This window comes from Manis javanica, chromosome 10 (assembly GCF_040802235.1).
Source record: "Manis javanica isolate MJ-LG chromosome 10, MJ_LKY, whole genome shotgun sequence".
Classification (NCBI taxonomy): domain Eukaryota; kingdom Metazoa; phylum Chordata; class Mammalia; order Pholidota; family Manidae; genus Manis; species Manis javanica.
Genome location: NC_133165.1, coordinates 77,098,386 through 77,105,373, shown reverse-complemented (window position 1 = coordinate 77,105,373; position 6,988 = coordinate 77,098,386). Strand labels below are relative to the sequence as shown.

The 6,988-nt window shown below is 45.0% G+C and overlaps 1 protein-coding gene across 4 annotated transcripts in view; it reads left to right on the top strand.

The window, feature by feature from the left end:
• The first annotated feature begins 460 nt into the window (after positions 1-460).
• Positions 461-6,988, top strand: part of SLC16A7 (solute carrier family 16 member 7) — a 171,694-nt gene continuing 165,166 nt past the window's right edge. For 2 of the 4 annotated variants that reach the window (XM_036991970.2, XM_073213356.1), the window contains exon 1: positions 2,087-2,297. The gene's annotated coding sequence lies outside the window, so the exon portion shown is untranslated. Of the gene's footprint in view, positions 661-2,086; positions 2,298-3,516; positions 3,691-6,988 lie in introns of those variants that run through there. The other 2 variants (XM_073213357.1, XM_036991969.2) reach the window with 2 other exon arrangements.

Genomic DNA, 6,988 nt, shown 5'->3' with positions numbered 1-6,988 from the left:
GAATTTCACCTTCTCTCTCAGCGTGATTTGCTTAGGGGCCTAACCTCCAACACCGCCAGCCTCCCCTCCCCTCCAAAAAAGACCTTGATTGAAAAATGTCCCTAAGCTTCCCCTCCAAACCCACAGTGCGAGCCTTCCCATCTCCCTGCACTCCGCCGGGCTCCTCCGCTTTCGCGCGCTGTCCTCTCCTACAGGTTGCACGACTCCCTGGGCTATTATTACCTAACTGAGCTCCCGCACACCTGCCTGCTAGGTTTGCACCACGTACTTCAGGGATAGAGTGTCACGACCGATATGGAGCCGCAGCTCTCTGTACCTGACTTTCGGCTTTCTCTCGAGGTCAGAACTAATATCTGACGTGGAGTGCCCCAGCCGCCTAGAGTCTACCGCGCCTACAGTCGCCTGGAGCATGCTCAGTTCGCGCCAGTCCCGGGCGGCAAGGGCCCCCGCCCTCCGCCTCCACCCCGCCCGGCCCGCGCGCTCCCGGGCTCCCTCCAGGGCGCCCCGCCGCCGCCGCCTCCTCCTCCTCCGGCTGCGGGCGACGACGCCTCCAGGGGCATAAATAAATAAATAATTCCATTCGCTCAGTGACAGCGAGGCGAACGGGCCGCGGCGGGGGCGACCCGGGAGCTGCAGCGCCGCCCCTGTGTCGGAAACCAGGTAGAGTGAGTGCGCCCCGGGGGAAGGGAGGCGCAGGCGCCGCCGGAGGGGCCGCGAGCGCACGTTGCCACGCGAGCTGCCCAGGTGGCCTCACGCGTGTGTAAAACTGATGGCCAGCCCGTGATAAACGCGCCAGCGCACGGCTTGCGACGAGCCCTTATATAGACAAAACCCCGAAGAGGCCGCCGGAGCAAGGCTCGCGGCCCCCACGCGGGAGCTGCGGGGGCGCGGGTCGCGCGCTCGGATTGGGAGCCCTGGGGTCGCTCGCGCGGCCGCGTGCTTCCGGAGGGGAGGTGCCGGCACTTCGGGCTTTGGCACCCGGACTCTGTTGGCGCTGGGCTCCCCACTGCTCGCCCACGAGTGTCCCCGGGCTGGTCCCCGCCTGGCGGGTCCCCGTTGCGCCTGTCACCAGCATCCCTCCCTGGGCCTGTGAGCACCGTGGGGTGGCCTTCTACCGCAGAAGGTGGGGACGGGCTTTGGAGAGAATGTGTGTAGGGAGATTTTTTTTTTTTTTTAGCAGATGATCGGAGAGGTTGGGAGGAGGGGACGAAATAGCTGGGAGTCGTCCTTCTGTTTGGGTCCCCAGGTAGCATGGCCGGGTGCGGCGGGGAGGGAGAGGTACGAGCGAGCGAGGCCTGCGCCCGAGCAGAAGGGGAGCGTGACCTGAAGGGCCAGGAGGGCCTTGCGTCCCGGGCTCGCGCCGCGTCTGCTGGGCACCTGCGCAGGGGGAGCCGGCCGCCAGGTAGCACTGGAGGCTGGGGAGGTGGCTCACGTGCGAACTGCCTCTTCGGCGGATGCCGCGCCGCAGCCGCGCTCTCCACCCCCTTTTCTCCCTTACTTCCGCCAAAGAGATTGCAGAACGCCCTGGCCAGTAAGGCAGTGACCGAGGCCGCTTTCCCGCTAGGGCTGGAGAGGGAATTCTGTGGTCTAGGCCAAGGGTGTTAATCACCCCCCACCCGACGCACACACCCAACGGATAGGAAATTAGGCTCTTTCTCTACAAATGACTGCCTCTCCTTCGTGGAGAAGTAGTACTGATGGGCTGGGTTGAATGAGGGCGGACTGGTCGTAGTAGGAAAGCCAATATTTCCTGCCCTCCCTTCCCCGGTTCAGGGAGAGACACAGCCAAGGAATAAAACGGCGGGCAGTTTTGTGGCTCATGTGAAAAAGACTGGGCAGGAGGAAACTGGCCGCAAGATGCCCTTTCCTGGCACCCCATGCTTTATGGCTAAACCCATACCAAAAGCTCAAGAGGGCTGCACACTTTGAGCAGCCAGCCACATTAGCTTCAAAGTGCTCTGTCTTCAGCACCACAAGTTCTAAGTGTGCATTTGGTGGCGTGTTGCTGAAGTCAGAGCTGGGTGGAGACTGCGGAGAACAGATCAGGGTTGGACAAGGTGACCCTTATTTAGCCTTGGTGAAGCAATCCTAGCGCCACTTTGTACTTCTGGGTACTTCGCCTTTAGAACAGTCTAAGTGAGCCGGCGACTGAATGATCTCAGTGACGGAAAGATTATTACCTCAAGCAATTCAGTGTGTTGTGTAACAGCTCATAAAATCAAAAACTGGGTTTTGCAAAATTCACATCAAGAGCTTGCAATGATTACTCTTTTCCCCCAAGGAGACTTTCAATAATGGTAAGTGATCTTAAATTTTAATACCCATTTCCCGAAGTCCAAGTTAGTGCCTCCTCTGATGTGTGCTCAGTTTATTTCTAGACATGCATTTTCTTTCTTCTTAATATTTTTTAAATATCTGGCTTATATTTTTGGCCTTGAGCCCTCCAGAAGGGAAGAAGAGCATAGTGACCTAAAGAGAGAGCCCTTATCCAGTGTCATATTCCAGGATCATGTATCTGAAATAACAGGAAGTCTGCATTTGCTTTTACTTCTGAATTGATTCACTAAACATTTTTTTTTGAGACATTCACATGGGAAAAGGTAATTACCTTTAGAGTTGGATCCAGACTTGGCTCAGTTCTACACTTTTGTAAGGTTGAGTAACTTTAACAGTGTCATCCTAGGTTTTTCTTGTCCCTAAGATGGGATTGGTGGTCCCTACCCTGAAATGCTATTGTGAGGAATACAGGGTGTAGACTGCATCTAACCTATAGGCGAGCTGTGTTTGAGCCGCTGAAATCATTCCAGAAATTGCACTGTGATTACCAAGGTGAATGAGGTTGGAATTCAGATCTCAAAAAATTCACATCTAATCATCCAGTTAATTTTCCTCCGATCCAGTTGGCTTTCATTGTCCTCCTCTATAACCCATTCCAAAGCAAAAGAACTGCTCCTGGTTTCCTCCTCTTGAAGTGATCTGTGTTCAAGTGAACTACCTTGTAATATCTGATCTGGTCTTCCCTTCGTCCAATTACTCTATTTGACTTCGAATTCTAATATTTGGGTGGGCATCCTTATTTCCACTCTACATGAACCTTGAGAGTAGAAACCATATGTGATTCATCTGGAAACCCATGGGACACAGGTTTCTGGGTCAGGACAGGGTGCAGGGTAAAAGCAGGGACTCTAAAGACTGGCGTGTCTGGGTTTTGATCATGGCTCTGCCACTTACTACCTGGGGAAGGTTGTTAAACCTCTCTAAATCTTGATTTCTTCATATGTGAAAACCTTTTGAAACCTGAGTTACTTTGTGTGTAAAAAGAGCATAATATTCTATTTGATGTGTTGGTTGTGAAGATTAAATGAGATAATAGCTGTGAAATACTTAACATTGTGCTGAGCTCGTACATAGAAATAACTCAATCTGAAATAGCTACTGTTAGGTATTCAGTATTTGACCTTATGGCTGTTAGGTTGTTATAGGGATAGCTGGTTTATTTTTCTTAATATATTTCAGGAAACCTTTGAAATGCCAGGTTTCCCATTAGATGGCAAAACAGTATTGGATTGCATAATAAACCGTTAAATGGATTCTCATTGCTGAGAGGTCATCCTGGTTTGTCACAGGCTTTCTCAAAACTGGACCAAAGTGATTAGGAAATATGTTGGGAAACAACTGCACATTGTCTCAGTGAGTAATACTACTTATTTTTTAAGAAAACTTACAGAGAAAGCTTCATTTTCTCAACTTGTCCTTTAGATGATGAACCCAGGGGCCTAGTCTACCTTCTTGGGAGCTCTGGTGGTTTGAATCACAATATGAGAGAGTAACTTAATGTGGACCATTGTTTAGAGGAAGAAATAATGCTTACCACATATATATGGCAGTTAGTAAAGAAGGCAGGGGTGTATGTGCATTATATGTGTAAACTGTAATCATCAGGAACACTGGGAAAAAATTAACCACAAACTAAACAAATTGACCTTGACTATAATAAAACTATTTTAGCTAAAGCTGGACTACTTGGTGCTTGGTAAGGTAAGCCATAGGAACATATTCATAAATCGCTGTGTTAATAATTGATGCAAATATTTTTAAAAATAATTTTCTTGTCTTAATAACAAAAATCCCTTGCAAATGTTTTCGTTAAGATTCATTGAAATCCCAGGTGAGTTCATGAAAATCTTGCAGGGTAATTGAGTGAGAGCTACAAGATGCTGGTGTAAAGATACTTTCATTAAAAGTTTTGTGCAGTTAGGATAGTTCCACAAAAATTGACATATTATGTGGTTCAATTATCTAAACTGGTGATTAATTTATGGTAGTATGTGGCCTTAAAACAATAATTTTCAAATGAATATTATTTAGTATGAATGGAATGGTGATCATGAGAAATATTTGTTTAAATAAAAGATCTGTATAAAATATTGATATTTTTTGGAAAACATTTTATTTCAATCATTGGCTGTTTCTTCACCTAATAACATTGCATTGCATGTTATTTGCATTGCATTTGCATTAATCACTCTATCCCTGTAGATGATTAATTTGGTATAACTGTATATCTGTAAACAGATTCTGATTACAAGTAATTTCTAAAGAATTACACTTTATAAGAAGAAGCTGCCCTACTAAGTAATTTACTTGAAGACCTTATTTCTTTTGGAACTAGATTAGGTATTATGGATACACAGTAAAACTAAAAGGCATGCATATGCTTGAAAAGTTTCTGAGGGATGACCTATAACATGAGACTTGGCTCATTTTAAAATTGATTCTCTGTAATTTCAGAATCTGAAGTTTTATCTGTTCAGCTATGCAAAAGGTGCAGTCTATGATAGCAACGTATGTGACGGTGTTTCTCAGTAGGGATGCTATTGGCATTTTTGGCAGAACACCTTCATTGTGTGGCAATGCGTCTTTCACTCTGGCACATTTAGTGTCTGTGGCCCCTGTCCTCCCTGTACTAATAATGTCCCTACAGTCATTCTAATTATCAAAAACACCCTCTACCTTTCAGTATACCCTCTTTGAAGAGTGGAACCAGCTGTGGCTGAAAGCTATTGGCCAGTAGGATCAAACTGAGAATGTTTAAGGAAATAATCCTTGAGATCTGAGAATCTTCAAATAGATTCTTTCATTTTTTTCTTCAAAGGATAAAAAGAATCATCTCATGTGAAAACACTCTGATTTGAAGGAATTAAGTTCTTTCTTGTAAGGTCTGTTAAATATTAACATTTAATAATCAGATAATCATTGACTTGCTAGACTCCAGATATTAATTTGCTTTATCTACAGCTTTGGCAATATGGGCACCTGACCTTATTAAACTCCCTTGGCTTCTGTGTGCTCTTTGTTCTCCTCTGACTGTTCATTTGCAGCTCCCTCAGCTCCTCTTTTCACCTCCAGCCCTCCGAAGTCTGTGTGCCTCAATTTCTGTTTTGAGTTTGCCTATTGTGTATATTCTGTCAGTTGGCAAAGCTCATCTTCTCTTAGTGTCTGCTTTCTCCTCCTTAGGAATAACTCCCAAGTTCACTAGCCGTGACCTTCACATCAGCTCCAGGCTGACCTTCTGAAGTGCCTGCTGGACAGCTCCCTTTCACTGTGGCGCTAACGACTCTGATCCTGTGGTCTCTTCTGAACTTTCGGTGTCTTCCTTCCTTCTGTGATCCCCATTGCTTTTAGTGGTATCAGCATCCTAGTCTAGAACACCCTAGTCTAGGGTGTTTTAGACACACCGCCCCCCAGCCTTGAATCTCACAGTCAGTTGCTAAGTCCTAACAATTTTATATCCAAATACTTTGACCAGTTTCCATTTTTCTGTTGCTGCCGCAGAGTTGGGGACACTTTTGACATATTACGTAGAATTACTGGTCTCTTGGCAGGTCTCTCATCTATGGCTCTCACTCTACCAGTTCTTTCTGTACATGCCACCAGCTACTCTTACTGCAGTACACCCCCTTATCTACCTCTTACTAACACTTGTGACTCCCATCCCCTAGGTCTTAAGGACCAGTGTTTGTCCCTGTAATTCCAAAGAGTGTTTTCAGCCGCATCTTCCATTGCCACCATACTTGAGTCAAACTGAACTCTTCTCTGTGCCTCATTCATCTGAATTCTGTTTCTTACCATGGTACCATTATTTCATCTTAAAATGCTCTAACTTCTTGCTGTATCCTTACCTTCAAAGCTGAGCTTAAACACCATGTTCAGATATCCTCTGAAGCCTCTGCAAAGGTAAAAACAGTTTTTCTGAAATTTCAGTAACATTGTATTTGGAATCAGTCTTATTTGTTTTAAGCATTTTATTATAGTTACGTTTGTATAAGTTTTCAGTGTTCCCTTAATACAAATTTCTGGGTGTCAGAAATAATAATGTACCCATATTTGCATATCCTTTAGCACTGTGGTAGATTATAGGGTTCCAAGGAATTTAGGGAACATCTGTTTCCACTTTTATGTAGTTTCTTCAGTATCTTCAATAAACCACCATGTACTGTTTATTTTAAGTATGCTTGCTTTTTTAAAGGTGTTGCTACTAAATTCTTGCTTCTACTTAGGGTCCTTACTCAGCTTCCTGAGACCACACAAAATAAATCCCTTTCTGGGTTGATTGATAGCCTGTACATATGTGACAACAGTTCATATGTCTTAAATTTTTTTTCTATGAATTTAACATATTAAGTTTTTCTACTTGTTCTATATGTGACCTGGCTGTTTTTGGGGGCCACTGTGTTTTTGGAAGCATTCAACTTTAGGAAAGTACAGGTAGGGAATTGATCAGTGGCTACTTCATATCAACCTTGGGAAACTGTATTAAGTTTTGCTTATGTTTTTCAGAGGCATAAGCAAGAAATAATCCAGGTCAAGTTAGTCAAGCTAAATTAAACTTTTTATCTGACTAAATTGGTTTTGTTTGCTGAGGGAATTTTCAAGGCTGGTCTCTGTTTTTGATTTTAGTAATACCATTTAAGTGCACCCTATGTGT